The sequence below is a fragment of the Camelus ferus genome, chromosome 30 (genome assembly GCF_009834535.1).
Source record: "Camelus ferus isolate YT-003-E chromosome 30, BCGSAC_Cfer_1.0, whole genome shotgun sequence".
Lineage (NCBI taxonomy): Eukaryota > Metazoa > Chordata > Mammalia > Artiodactyla > Camelidae > Camelus > Camelus ferus.
In genome coordinates, this window is record NC_045725.1 from 7,511,109 (window position 1) to 7,527,472 (window position 16,364).

The 16,364-nt window shown below is 36.1% G+C and overlaps 1 protein-coding gene across 2 annotated transcripts in view; it reads right to left on the minus strand.

The window, feature by feature from the left end:
- CCDC102B (coiled-coil domain containing 102B) overlaps window positions 1–12,465 on the minus strand; it is a 186,156-nt gene extending 173,691 nt beyond the window's left edge. Inside the window, exon 1 of one of the 2 annotated variants that reach the window (XM_014565855.2) lies at window positions 12,215–12,463. The gene's annotated coding sequence lies outside the window, so the exon portion shown is untranslated. Of the gene's footprint in view, window positions 1–12,214 lie in introns of both variants that reach the window. The other variant, XM_032470648.1, reaches the window with a different exon arrangement.
- Between the last annotated feature and the right edge of the window lie 3,899 nt (window positions 12,466–16,364).

Genomic DNA, 16,364 nt, shown 5'->3' on the forward strand with positions numbered 1-16,364 from the left:
CATTTAAGTGAACATGCTCAGCTCATTAAAGCCAAACTCAACATTTGTCTCTTCCAGATCCATTCATTTTCTAACTCAGCTTCTCTCCATGCCTGTGAGAGTCAGACAGCTGTCCTTCACACTTCATGAAACCCCAGGGTCATCCCTCCCAAAAGTCCTTCTACCTTTCAATCACTTAACCACCTGGGCGATGCCTTTTAAAACTCCCTTTTTCGTAAAACTTTTCCTGCCTGCCTAAATTACTCCCTTTTCTTAAAGTTTGCATCACATCATCACAGAGAGGAAACTGTTTTCTTGAATGCTTCCATGAGGCTCAGTATGCTTTTATATGTAGTCTTCTTAATTTACAAAATTATTAGAATGAGTCTCTAAAAATCGCTAAATTTACAAATACCCAGAGAGTAACCTGCCCTCAGCAAGCATCCAAAAATAATACCGACTAACACACACTAACACTAAAGGTTTTATTTTCAAGATTGTTAAGGCAGATTGGGGTAAATTTCTCTTTAATTTTTTTTTCTAATGGTGTAGAGTTGCAAAAACAAACAAAAAAGTTCGGGGTTTTCTGTTGCTGCATTTTAATTTTAACCAGACAGAAGTCATATGTGTGACGCATAGCAAAGTACACCTGACCAGGGCTTTACCACCTGCTGAGGAAGTTGATGCAAATGACTGTCCATTTATGAAAGTTCTGCAGTTAAGTTTACAAATAACTTCCTTCCTGGTTAAAAAAACAAAAACAAAAACAAAATGGGTAGATGGATAAAAGAATCTAAGTCATCTGAAAAACGCTGCTCACTACCTCTTTCTAAATTTTTGGTCCTATTAGGTTTTTGTTTTTTTTTTGTAATTTTTCAGACCAACGTCTCTTGTACCTAATGCACCCTGTTTCAAGATGAACACTCTCTTGAAAATCTCAATATAGCTCTCAGTTGGACTGGAATATTATCCCACAAACTAAAATATACAATTAAAGACAAGTAGTGTTAAATATCTAGTGTTAAAAGAGAAAGTGAGGCATATATTAAAATTTTAGAAGTTTATTTCAGCAAAAATTGATTCCAGTCAGGTAGTGCCAAACCAGACGTGGTTAAGAACACTCCACTGACAGGGGCTGAGGGGAGACTTTCGCAGAGAAAGGTTGGCAGCAGAGCAAGGAAATGATTGATCAGCTAGCTTCACCCCTGGTTGGCCGCTTGTGATTAGCTGCCCTTAGGTTTCAGTTTAGTAACCTTGAGGCACCTGTGGGCTTAGGTTTGGTTTTGTTTCCACAGACGACCACAGCATTAGCGCCACCTCAGTCTAATGACCTCCTTATTTAATTAATTTAACAATAGTAATTTTAAGATTTTAAAGTATCTATATTTATTTCCATTTGTCTTTACTTTTATTTTCACTCAGTTTTGCATTTTAAAATTATGCCTGCAACTCATGTGAAACAAAGGCAAAAAAAAAAAAATACACAGTTCAGGAAATGCATATGAAACAGTATATTTTGATGACCATTTTATTAAAAACATACACATGCCTATATGATAATGTTTACTCACTTCTGCATGTTGCTAAAGTAGAATAAGGGTAAACATCTCTTAGCTTTTGAGTCTTGAATATTCATGCATTCATTCAACTAGTATTTATTGAATTTCTATTATGAGCCAGGCACATTGTTCCAGGGGGTGAAGGTGCGTCAGTAAATAAATAGATTTAAAGGTCCATCCTCATGCAGCTTACATTCTGATTACATGTGAAATATAACCCACAGAAATTCAGGTCAGATTCAAATATATTAAACATTTTTCTCCAAAGGTTCCCTTGTAGCAAATTACCTACATGTTTTCACGTTTTTAAATATAACAAAAATTGGGTGATGAGTCAAACAAAACAAATTACTTTGAACTAAAAATAAAAGAACTGCACAAACTATAACACAGACTAACCCAATTTTTGGAGTTGAATCACATATTCCTGATTAATCTCCCAAATATAAATATTTACACATGTTCAACTCTTCTTCCTTTATGGAAAATGAAGGAACTCTGGGCTGAGAGTGAATTGGACTTTCTAAAAGTCCTCAAAATATTTTAAACAGGAAACCAGCTGCCTCCACCCACCCAGGCAAAATGTCCAAAATGCAGAACTGCAGGAGCCGAGTCAAGCTCTTGACTACTCCAAATTACTACAAGCCAGATTTAGTCCTTGAATTATATGCCTGTGTGAATATGATTGAAGAGGACACTGAGAAAATAAAGTGATTAGTGAATAAGGACCAACCCAAGTTTCACAATTATGTTTTTTTCCCTTAAAACACATGATTAATCTATTTTAAAATCACAAGGCTACCTACCTCTGAATAGGAATAGGAATAGCGTAAGTTCCAGAAAGCATATTTTACCTCTTATGACATGAATGGAAAAAATATAAAAGGAACATGTAAAATTGATTTTGTGTATAATTAAAAGTATACATTTCTAGTACTATAAGGATATTAAATCAATTATTTTCTCTTGCCTTCCCCCCCCTCCCCCGGGGAGGAGGTAATTAGGTTTATTTGTTTATTTAATGGCAGTACCAGGGACTGAACCACGGGCCACGTGCATGCAAGGCATGTGCTCTACCACTTGAGCTATACCCTCCCCTCTTGCCTTTTTTTAGTGGAGGTACTGGGGATTGAACCTTGGACCTCATGCATGTTAAGCATGCACTCTACCATTGAGCTATGCCCCTTCTTCGCCCCCCCCCCTTTTTTCATTTTCTCTTGTCAAGGAACATTTTTATTCTAAAAAAACTGAAATGAAATAATATAGAAAAAGCAAAGGAGAATAAAGAAATGGTTCAAAACTGGCTATTCTTACGTAACAAAAGGAGAAATATTTATACATACATATCATCACACATTACCAGAACACTAGCTAATAAGATGTTAATGTTTAGACAAAATGTTGACTTCTTATCTCAGTCACTGACACTAGATTTACAGCCAGGTTACATTTCTACGGACTCTTCTAAAATAAAAATAGTATCAATTATACAAGTTTTCTAATTCTTTAAATTTTAATTGCTATAAAACAAGTAATCAGTTTTCAGATATATCACTGGGAGGAAAACACCTTATCCTAGAAAACAAAGATGGTGGTTGTAACTTACTTAAGATACTTCTTATGATAAGAGATGCAAAATCTTGATTTCACTGGAAAAATTTCATTTGTAAGGTTTTATAATCTTAAGAAAGAAAAGACATGACATATTTGAAGATGTCAATGTTAGATTTTGATTTGAATATCAATTACTCTATGTGCTAGTGAAATTTCTTCCCTGGCCATACTTCCTTCATTTTAGCCAAAATGTATTAGTAATTTGTTTAGACATAAAGTCTCTCAACTTCTCCAGTCATCTTTTTAAGTGTTGATATTCTGGCTTTTGTCCTTTGGAATAAGAATAGATAACACTAAAGAAAAAAGCAATTTAACTATAAAGCAGCACTCTTAACGTAATTGCTAATTGATCTGGAATCAGTTTTCATTTGTTTGTTTTTATTGTAGGCACTGTTTTGTAATTTCCTTATTAAAAGCAGTTAAGGAATTGGATTAAAAATGTCAAAATAACAGGAAGTTAATAGCCAGTGTTTATATTTCTCAAAAGATAAGGCTTTCCAGACCCTAAAATAGAAAATGTAAGTCATGTGCAAGGAAAACGGCAAAGAGCTGAAGACCAGATTAAATTCAGATTTTTTTAAAACTCACTTTGTTTTTATCTACCCTCCCAGTTGTATAAATATTTTTTCTTCAACTCTTTCCCAAGTAATCCCTATAGTGCCACAGTTTCAAAGCTTTCTCAAAAACGTTATTTTTACTTTTTTTCCTCTCTCTGCACTCCCAAATTTGTATCTTTTGTTTAATTCATAAAAAAACTAAGAAATTTGTAGATTTCTAGAAATTGGGTTTTATCATTTTCATCATTGCCTGCTTTTCATAGCAATGAGGTTTTCTTAAATTATAGCTGGGAGAGAACCTATTGGTGCCAGTTATTTCCACACGTCACCATAGGTCACATATTCTCAGTATCAGTATAACAGAACTGTATTAATTTAACATCATCAGAATGGTATAGTGGAACCCAGAGAACTCTGGGTTCAGAATCAGAAAATCTGGGATTACTCTGCAACTTGGGAAGGTTGCTCAAACACGTATCTTCGTTTACAACACGTAGATAAGTATCATGCCTAAATATGATCTATGGTTGCTGTGAGAATACTTTGTAAGTGTATATATTTTGGAGCCTGTGTTGTCCAATATGGTAGTCATTATGCAGATGAAGCTAGTGAGCTCTTAAAATGAGGGTGGTCTAAACTGAGATGTGCTGCATGTATGAATCAGGCACAGTATAGAAAATAAAATGTAAAATATCTCATTAATGATCTGATATTAACTAAGTTTTGGAATGACAATATTTTTAATATACTGAATTATGTAAAATAAATTATTAAAATTGATTTCATGTTTATTTTTAACTTTGTAGTGTAACTGTAAATTGCATGTGCTGCTTGAATTATATTCCTATTGGACAGCTCAACTCTAGAATATTTAAAAAAATTATGGGGGTTTCTTTTTATAGAGAATTTTACAGAAATAGAAAACCATGTTTTGATTTTTTAAAACAAGTTCTGTGCGTTTTTGCAATATTTCTTGTCTCTATTTTACAGAGGCTTTCTATTGGTACTTCAAATTAAGATGTTTATTAGTAGCATTATTTACAAATATATGCTTGGCACCTGCATTTTACTGACTGGAAATACAGACCACAGTAGTCATGCCTGTTACTTAAATATAAACAACATGATATTTTAATTCTCTGCCTCCTGGTCACATAATGCAGAAGAGGTGACGCTGCACTAGTTGCACCAAAATAGAATGGACATCATTCAAAACATGGGATATATGTCTGGTCAACCTTCTCATCTAAGCTTTAACAAAAAAAATCCATTTGAATGTCTTCAGTCACTTGCCAAAAAAAAAAAGGAAAACAAAAGAAATCCGATTAAAATACATTTGAAAATATATTTGAAGCTATTTAGAAAGCTTGGGTTTTTAGACAAAAATGATTCTTCTTTTTAATTGATCAATAAACTTTAATTTTTAGTATAACATAGTGTTTCTTCATAGAAATACAAAAATGATTCTTAAATTTAAAAATACATGTAATTGCTAAAATATTAGTTGTATTATAAACTGAAGCCCAAGAATACTAAATAACATGATTAATTATGTAACTTTATTTTATTTTTATCCAAAACATTGGCAAAATAAGAAGCATCTAGAAAAATTATGGGCTTACAATTTGTTAGATGTGAAAAATTGTCTAGATCTTAACTCTGCCTAAAGATTGTTCTCTTAATACAGTCTGTAAGACCAATCAAAGCATCACGAAAAATAGTAAGAAGGCAAATGAATAAAATCACAAACAAAAAATTAGTCTCAGCAGGGGAGTGAGCATTAAAATGAGTGTCTACTTGTAGATGTTTATGTTTTGCCACAATAAAAGCTGTATATATATATATATATATTACATTATGCTTTTCTATGTATTTTTATGAAGACTGTTTTCCATATTTAAATAAATTTCAAAGTATTTATTAATAAAAAATAAAATAAAATTTATTTAGTAAAAACAGTTGTTAATTGATTATGCAGTAGAGGGATGAAATATGTTTTCAGGAACAAAATCTTAATGTCCAAAATATTTTCACATGCATTATCCTCACAATATTCTCATCTTTCAGTCCCGGTTAATTCCAATGATTTTACCTCACCCAACCATTGGTTGCTTGTGTATCCTAGAAGCCATGACCGAATTATCAATTCTTCCCCATTTAAATGATAATCACCTCTCTGATTATATTCTACTATTGTCCCCATAACTCTCTTCTTTGACCCAACTTGGACCTCCTGTAAATCAATTCTGTTGCCTTCTGTTTCTCAGCTGCTTCATAGAGACGCTGCCCTCCCTAGTCTGTACTCCATTATTAGCAAATTACTGTCAGCTAGAATGGCGCCCTCTCCACTTTACCTTCCTATAAAACTCTAATTCTGGTTAATTCCAGCTACCTTCCTGTTTCACCTATGTACCTGGTCATACTTAGAGAAAATATACCTTGCTATCTGGTCTCAGTTCAAATTCTTGACTCTGATATCAAGCCAGCCTTTAGTGCCGCCACACCAATTGGATCAATTCACACTCCCATTCTTCTGAACAACCCCACACATTTTCTGTCTTCAAACTCGCCATGTCTTTCTCAACTCCTCCGTCTCTCCTGATGAACTTGTTTTTTCTATTCCACTAAGGAAAGAAAAGTTACCAAAGACAACTATTATCCTCTGGTTCTACCAGACCTGTCAGTCTCATTAAAACCCTTACACTCTGCCTGTTTCTGTGGAGGGATCCTTCACACCCTTAAGGCCAAACTTCCCATTTGTATGCGCCATCTAATTGCATCTTATATACTCATGATGATGGCTCCTCCAAAAACCACCCCCTGTCTTCCCTTTAATAAGTTTACACCTCTCTTCTAGATCATTCTCATCAGCAAATAGGCATGCTGGGATACCTTCGACCTTAAAAAAAAATTATCTTGATCCCCATCCAGGGGCCATCCTATTTCTGGAATTTTTTGTAATGAAAATCTTTACACACATTTTCACTCATGCAATTCTCTCTTGAACCCACTGTATCAATATTCAAACGTAGGTCTCTATAAAAACAAATAATCAATGACTTCTACATGGCTAAATCTAATTAATGATTAACTCCTAGGCTTGATTTTCCTGTCTTATTGATCAGCCAGTAGCATTTACGTAACTGGCCATTCCATTTTTCTGAAATCAGCCATTTACTTGGCTTCTGGGAGCCTCCTCTCTCATGGATTTTCTCCTACCTTGGTCATTGCTGCTTCTGATTCTGCTTCAGTGGCTCTGTCTCACCTCACACCTCTGATATGGAAGTGCTCTGCTGCTCAGTCTTCACACAGCTTCTCTTCCCCAATGGTAATCACTCTGACTGAATGCATCCAGTCCCTTTCCTTCAAATCCACCTATTTCCTAATGTTTACCAAAATTATCTCCATTCTGAAATCTTCCTTTAATTCTGGACTCACATATCTGGCTGACAACGTAACACCACTACTCCAAGATCTAATTGGCATCTCAAATTTCACATGTCCAAAAACAAATTCTTGAACACCAGCCCCCAATCTAGACTATTCCTCCTACTGGCCTCCCTCTGTCAATTAACAGACATTTCATCATTCCAGCTTCTCAGATCAAGCCAAGAGATCCTTGATTTCTCTTTTTTTCACATTGCTTATCATCATTGTTGGAAAGTTCTATCAGCTCTGGCAGGGAAATGTGAAATGTGTCCAAAATCTCATCAAATTCATCTCTATTATCCATCTCAAACCTCCATATCTCTTGTCTGGACTGTCGTATTTAACCAGTCCTCCTGCTTCAACTTTTTTCCTACTCCAATGTTTTCTCCACAACACAGCTGGAGTGATCCTTTTAAAACTTAACTTATTATGCCATATCTAGGTTTCGAGAATGTGTCATTTTCATTAATTTATACAAACACAATACTCAATAATACCACTTACAGCCACACGGTGGACAAAGACTGCCCACCTCTAAGGAATATATGGATATAAAATTTAGGAGCTGAATTTTGTTGTCAGCTGGAAGACCCTGGCCTTCTGTGAGGATCCCATTTCTAAGACAGTGGTCCTGGAATCTTTCCTGTCAATCTGCACTTGAAGGTCAAATTTATTTCAATCCCATATTCAAATTCAGAAGCCAGAATGTAGATTCATATAGCATCAACACCTTTATAGAGTCCATTCATTACATGTCGTAATTGCCACAATCTACGTTTTCAATCCACACAATCGTTAAAGTTTATAACTCAAGCCTTGTCACTACAAAAAAGAACAGAGAAGCTTGGGCAGCATCAGAGAATGGGATGAGAGCAACTCAAAGCTGCCTGGCTTTGGCCGGACTCAGTCCTGCTGTGGAGTTTACCCACAGGAGACTCTGAACTAGAGATGGAATGAATCACCCCGGAGCCCTTAGACAACCCCTGTGATCACTCCAGCTCCTACCGAATAGCTTACACACAGAACCTTCCGGAACTACATTGAACTCCAGTGGATCGCCTGGCCCGTCCACCTCTCCTCCTCCTCTCCTTTGCTATCGAGTGTTACCATTCCACTGAGTGCTTATAGTTTGTGAGTTATGTTTTCACCTCGTTCAGATGATGAGTAAACAGAAGACAGGAAATCTAGGAGTATATGCTGAATTATAAAGCCAGTTCATCTTTTGCAGCCATCACAAATTCAACTTTTGACATAAGGCCTTCATAATCCTAAATTTACTAAGGGAGGAAATGAATGGTTCTGTGAAAAACCCTCAAAACTATTTCTGTAAAAACTAGTCTAACGTTGCTTCAGGCTCTTCTTCATTGAAAAATGTTGTCACTTTGCCTTGTGGTACATTTTTAAATGGTTCCTGCATCTTAGAAACATATGTTTATGAGTCAGTGACTGAAAGACTTACTTCTATGTTTTTTAAATTTAATTCTACAGATTAAAAGCAAGCATTCTGATAAAATAGCATTTGTAAACTCTGCAATGAGCCATGTTTTCTGCCCAATACTAAAGATATTTCTATCTTCAGCTACCAAAAAAAGATGCTTCTATCAGAATTTTAATATCAGATATCTTTACATCTTTGTTACACATAAGAGCACTTCTTAGTAAATATCACTGAATGTAAATCACCCAGCTAATATTTAAATATATAATAATATTAATAATCCTCTGTGAAGCTATGATTTCAATGGAATGGCCCTGAGCTCAATCCATCTTCTTTTTGATGAGCTGATTTCCTCCAGTAAAATATGTATCTAGTTTTCCTTTCTAAAGCCAAAGTCTGAAGTTCACACTCGATCACAGTTGAGCAGCTGTACTTGGTCAGTGCACTGAGGACTGGGCACTGGGTATACAAAGTGCCCTTTGGATACAGTCTTTAAATTCAGCCTAGATCTATTTAATTAAAATAAAATGCCATAAGATCACTGACCAAAGTATTTGAAATGACAAATGTACTTAACTCTTTTAGTAGTGGGAAGTTTAAAAGGATGAATCTTTACATTATCTGTTTGGGTGCTTTGCAACAGGCATTACTCCAATAAAGCCTACTTAAGTGATAGTAAGCTTCTAAAATAGTAGATAGTACATTTCCAAGACGATAGCAGAAAAATTATATATGTATTCAAAACTCATTATTATAACAAGGTAATTTTATACTTCTATTTCATTAAAAACATTGAAAAATAGAAAAGAAGAAAATGAATGCTATTTCAGATAGTAGTCCCATTCTATTTAGAGGAAAAGCAAAATAATGTGTTTAAAGCTTGAATATTTGAAGGGGAAAGTGTTGATAAATAGGTTCTATTTTTTTTTACTACAAATATACTGTTCTCAACATCACCTATTAACAATATAAATTTTATATGTGCTCTTCACCCATTGAAATAAAACTTATGTGATATTTTTCTTTGGTAATAATTGAGTCTTCCCACAATTTTAAGAAGGCACTCATTCATACTACACATCAAAATAAAACAAAGGAATGCCAGTGTGTTTCCAATACCATTTCCAGTCACTTTACATATTTCACTTGTGAATAAGCAATATGAGGTGAAATTTCCTTTGAGAAATCAAAATATATCTTCTTTGAATATGAATACAACATTCAAGAAAATAAAAGAGAGAGGACAGCATAAGAGTTGAATATGAGAACAGCCAATTTAAATGTAAAAACTGCTTATTTTCAGTAGCAGTTTCTTGTTTCTATTCCCAAAGGCAGGAGTGGACCACCTGAGAGATGTGATTAGCTGGGATTTACAGATGCTGGAATTGATCTGCCTGTTGTCTTACCGCCTCCGTCCTGCACTCTATCACCCCAATGCCCATTCCAAACCATCCTGCTAACTCTTGCCAGATTCACATTCCTAAAATACCAGTGCAGCACAGTGGAATGGCTCTCGAACCAGAAAGACGTTGTTTGGAATCCTGGCTCCACTTACTATATCTATGGCCTTAAAGAAATCATTTCACATTTCTGAACATCAGATTCCTTTGTGTGTAAAATGAAGACAATATGTAAAATGAAGTTCATTTGATTGCACAACTATCAAAATTGTAGATGTATGTAAATTATCTTGTACACGGAAGCACAATTATGTGTTGACAGTACGACCATGATGAAGATGATGATTATGAAGAAGAATAAAATGATGCAGGAAAAGGAGGAGGAGAATGACGATAAGGAGAAGAAATACCCTCATCTCTTAAGAAACTTGCAATTGCCCCAATTGCATAATATAAAAGGACAAAACGAATCTGTGTGAATTTCAAGACACTCCATGACTTTGTCCTGCTCTATCCACTGAGCACAGTGTCTGGAACTCACAAGGTGTATTTTTTCTGCTCCAGGCTTTACTTCCTATCCTTCCTGGCTTTACATTAATTTATGTCTCAAAACCCTTTGCTCCAACTACATCTACAAAATAAGAATACTCTTTTTGCTTTTCAGCAACTATCCAAATTTTACCGATTTGTTTAAAGTCTCAGCTCAGGAAGCCAGACTTTTCTTTCAAGCCTTCTCTAAAATCTTGTTAAGAAGGGAACATTGAAGGTTTTATCATTATGGCAAAATTCAGCTGACCTTGTAATATAAGCAGAGGAGATATGATGTATCTTCAAATAGAAATGGCCTGAGATCATTTTCAATTTTAAAGAATTACTTCCATTATATGTGTGGCTCTAATAATAAGATGAAACCCTCATAAATGTCAAGGCCACACCCATAGTGAGGCACCAAGAAGCTATGTCCCAGTGATTAAGTAATTACTGAATCCAATGAAAACATATGAGGAGTGCAAAACAGAAATTACTCAATGATCTTATTTTACAAGAAAACTATTTTTTTTTTAAGTTTTGGGGGAAAAAAGCAATTCATATAAAACATTTTTCTAAATATTTAAATAGACTTCATATTTTAAATTAATAGTGCAAAATCATACACAACTTCGACAAATACCCTATCACCAGCTTTTCAAGATTCCTTTCTAATCTAATGCTTATGTAAAAATATGGAGAAAAGTAAGGATTAAATAATATTTAACTTATATGTGAGGATATTTGACAATAAAATGATTAACAGAAAAATATTTAATCAAAAGTTGTAATAATACCTTATCCCACAAAAATATTAGCAAAAGTATATTCAGATGATTTTAGCAAATTAGAAAAACTCGTGTTTATGTAAATGAGAATATCAAGAAATATCATTGTATATTTCAATGCCATATGTTACTTACATGTTTCCAATTACATTTTTTAAAGACTATCTCCCTTATATTTTTATTTAACAGACTTAGCCACTCAACATTCATTTTATAATTTATCTTTGCAGGAAACATAAGCAAATACTTCCCAATGGTTTCCAGAGATTTTTTTTCTTCCTTTCTGTAATTAATTTCTATAGAGTAGAAAGTATCTCTTCCCTTTTATTATGTACAGAATTTTATTATTTTATTCTGTCTCTTCCCTACACTACCTAGGTTACTTATATAAAGAAATTAATATTAGTGCTAAGTTTGAAGCATATTTTTCTGTCAACATAAGGACTAGCACAATGAAAATAGCTCTAAATGTATGAAGCATAAATATGAGGGTTTGCAAAACAATTCTACTATTTTTTCACTCTAAGAATATAGATTACTTCAAACACATTGACTAACTCGTATTCATTTGCAAATACAAAACAAGGTTTTCTTATCAACATATGACATTACTGTCTAAATTTAGAGTTGAAAATCTTACCTGAGCTTTGTTAGTATACAGCTGTTTTTTTAAAACACAGGAAATGTATGACAAGCTGTCAGTATAAATAACACCAATGTGGAAAATGCAAAAGGGAGGGAAGAAATCAAGTCCATTTTAAGAAGAAATTCCAAATCCCTCAATTTCCCAGACTTACAGTAGATTTGTTCTGCATCTTACAAGCAACTCTATTTTTCTTTGCTCCGAGAAGAATACATGCTTTGCCCCAGCAGGAAAATATAAAAATTAAATAGAAAACCACAAGGTTATTAAGCATCTTACCCTCTGGGCTTGCTGGGCTGCTCCAGCGGCTCAGTGTTACAGGCACATGTGTAAACAACAGAATTTCCTGCATCCTTTTCTCATCTGTGCAGCTCTGGGGTCCTGGCCAACAGGATTATTTCCAGTATTAAGGCCAGTCCACACTAACTCGAAAAAGATTCCTATTGGTTGTGAAGTTTTATCAAAACCAATACCACAACACCCTTTGTGGATCATAAGTGAGCTATCCAAAATGAAATCATTTTCACGTTCTCTAACTCAGTGTGGTCATCCAACACGTCCTGCACAACCTATCTGAAACTGTGCACTGTGAGTGATAAAGGAAACACCCACCCCTTTATACACCAGTGTGTTGAATGTTTAGTAACAATTTGTATAACTGGCAATCATAGTAAAAAAATGGCAAAGCAAAAAGTACTAATAACGTATCTATCTGCAAAAGATTTAAAGAAAGATTACACTACAGATTACAGGAACAATAGGAAACATCATTGGTTTAACTCGACTTTTATTGGATTGCCCCAAAACAGAAAAAGAAATGATAATAAACTATTTGGGTACAGAAATCAAGATACAAAAACTGTATGTCAAAACCTTTGATTTCAGTCATGTTGGCAGGAATTGTGAGCTGCAGTGTCCAGGGCCTGCAAACAGAGCTCTCTGGCCCTTTTCCCCTGGGGAAAAAAAAATGAAATGACTTTCCAGTGACATGATGCAGCTGTCAGGAAGTGTTCTGATGAATGGGTGATGGCAGGCCACATAAAAACGCCTCTGGTTGAAACTAACAGCACAGAATGCTCAAAGAGGAACAGGAGAGGGCAGAAGAAACGTAATCACTATGTTCCTTATAAATAGCACGAGAACGGCATTTGAAAGTCAGAGGGTTAATGTCTTCAAATTATTTTGTTCTTCCTCCCTACTTAATTTGGAGGAATATTCTTAGCTGAATTACCTACTTGTCATCAATTTCTACTCAACAGCCTCCTTTCCTCACTTCCTGCTGCAATGGCGAAGGTGACCATCCCCTTATAGAAAGTGAACTAACCCTCTGACGTTCTCTTTTGTTTTGTCTTTTCAGAAAATGTGTCGGTCACCATACTCTTTTCTCTTTCTTTGAACTCTCTCCCTCTTGTCTGGATTTTCCCCATGAGACTTCAAACACCATCGGTTCTTCGGTCAGTTTTAGTTTTGCCAATGAATCTCACTTTCAGTTCGGTCGTTTTCGCCTGTAGGTACCATTCTCTTCTCCTTTGGGCTCAGATGTCTGAAAGAGTTCTTTCCAGCCAAGAACCCCATTCAATACTCCAAAGTGATTGTCGCTGAAGACACACACTTGCACACACACACACACACACACACACATTCACACATGTGCACGTTTTGTGTTTTTTTAAGCTTACAGAACCTTCTCAGCCCTCATTCTACTTGTCATCCATCTACGCAGCCTTTGATGCTGTTCACAACCCCACTGACGTGAAGACTCTCTTGTCTCTTAGCACTACGTCCTCCTGGTCTTCCTCTTGACCACTCACCCCTTCTCCCCGCTTTCTGGTGGTTCCTCTTTCCCCTCTCATCCCTCCATATACATCAGGTATGTCCTCGTGTAAATCTACTGCCTCTCAGGATAATGCCACCCATTCTGATGGTTTCAATTATCACCTTTCTTTTCTGATGGTTCCCAAATATGCACAGTTGGATCCAATCCACTTCTGAGTCTCAATACTATACTCTGCTACTAGAAAATAGGACAATACATCCTCAAGATATTTAAAACTGAAACCTCTCCATGGTCTTGCTGTGTTGTTTACCTCAGCAATGCCAACCAGTCTCACACTTTGCTGAAGGAAAAAAAAAAAAAAAACAATTCTGGAAGTCATCCTTGACTTCTTTTCTATTCTATGTTCAATCCAGCAATCACTTCCTTCTGATTTTACTTCAACGATCTGCCCAGTCCTCTCTCTTCCCACTGCAACAATCCTGGTTGAGGCATCCATCATAATCTATCTGGATCACCTCAGTGTCTTCCTAAATGACCTTCTGCCCCCAGACTTGTTCTTCCCCATCGTTAGTAAGAGTTACTGTGGTTGATTTCCAGTACTCGTGCTACTTGCAATTGTTGAAGATTTTTAACCCCCTTATCAAGTCCCTTCCTTAAAATACATTTGCCAGGATGCAACTTTCCTGGAGGATTTTTTATGACTTGTTGACCGTGTCACGTCCTTGTCCCCTCTTTTATTACTTTGCTCTCCTCTCAAGGAGGAATCTGCCCAAGGGACGATCACTGGTCCTGTTCTCACTCCACATACATCTGTTTCTGTGGCTTCTCTTGCCATGCATATTACAGTGGCCTGAATTATGTTCTCCAAAAAGATTGTCAAAGTCTGCACCCTTGGTAACTGAATGTGCCCTTATTTGTAAATAAGGTCTTGGCAGATGTAATCAAGTTAAGATGGGGCCATCCTGGATGAGAGTGGGCCCTCATAGAATGACTAGTGTCCTTTTAAGACAAGGGAATTTTAGACACAGAAACACAGGGGAGAACACCCCAAGGAGACAGATGCAGAAATTGGAGTGACGTGTCTATAAGCACAAGAATCTAGGAAGGGGCAAGGAAGAGTCCTCCCCTAGAGCTTTTGGAGAGAAAGTACGGCCTTGATTTTGGGCTTCTAGCCTCCAGAACTGTGAGACAATAAATATCTATTGTTTTAAGCTAAGAAGTTTGCAGTAATCTGTTAAACAGCCCTAGCAAATATACTAATATATAAATAATTCCCAAACATATATGGCCAGCCCGAAGCAGTTTATCAACTTCAGATCTGTATTTCTAACAGTCTGATGAGAATAGACATTGGGGGCCATTTAAATCTCTCAATAATCTCCAAACACCAGATCTGTTATTCTTCTTCCAAAACCTCCTACTGGGCTCTGTGTTATCAGTCTTAAATATAGACACCATTATCCAGTCTCTCAGGCTAGAAATATTTTTTATTATTCCTGAGTCCTCACTCCTCTTCACCCTTCAAATACAATACCTCATTTTTATAGTAAAATCTGAAAGAATTGTCTGTTTGTCTGTCTCCACTTCATCTCCTCCATCTCTTTTGAACCCACACCAATCAGATTTTAGCAAAACAATTATTTACTAGCCAGTTTATAAAGTACTGATCAGTAAAATCTGGTTATATAGAGAGGGCATTGTCTCACTTAGAACTTTGTCCAACAAAGGCTATTTTTTCCCATACAACCCTACTTCCCCAGGGGTCAGAAAGTGGAGTAGGTGTCCTGTTCTGTCCTTATTGCCAAATCTGGGTCATAAATGCTTTGTTGATTGACAGTGTGGTACCTACTAGCATCATAGAAACAAAGTTATCCCCTATCTCCATCTTACTTCAAAGGGTACATTGTCACTGTGACTTATAACACACACACACACACGCGCATAAGTGTACAAAACCTTCGTTCCATTAACACTCCATATCCCATAAAAAGGAAGAGGCACATAAGAAAAAAAGGAGGAAATTCAGCCTTGGAGTTTTCATAATTTGTTGGCAAGTTCACAACAGCTTTAAGCACTCAGCACACTCAATGCAGGCTGGTTTCTTTGTGAGTGTTTATTCCAATTTCACTTTCTATATTAGGTCCTCCCTGTGAATTCTGATATTTGCTTACGTAACAGTACCATTTCTCAACTTCCTCCCTACAAAGAGAATTTTTATTTTTGTTTGGGGAAACAATGTATTCAGCGGAAAAAAAAAAAAAGAGTATGTTACCAAGACTCCCAGAGAAGTTTTGTCAGTGAAACATAAGTGAAAGCCTGATGGGCATCTTTGCGAAGTTTTGTCTTCCTGGTCTGGATGCCTCTCCATCTCACCTCTTTCCTCTTCTCCTTTCCTCGAACAAGGGTAGGAGGCTGGAAGTGGAGAGGCATTTAACCTAGGTCATAAGGTCACGATTCAGATGGAAGCCGAGTGGAGAACAGCAGGAGGAGCTGGGACCAAGATTGGCCTCGAGCGGACTTTGGTGACGGGAGGAAAAGAGAATTCAGCTGGTTCAGCCACTGTCATCAGGGTTCTCCCGTGGCTTTATTTATTAAAGTGGGAGCTGCAGGCCAATAAAAAGTTGTAACAGTATCTTACCGCAGAAACCGTGG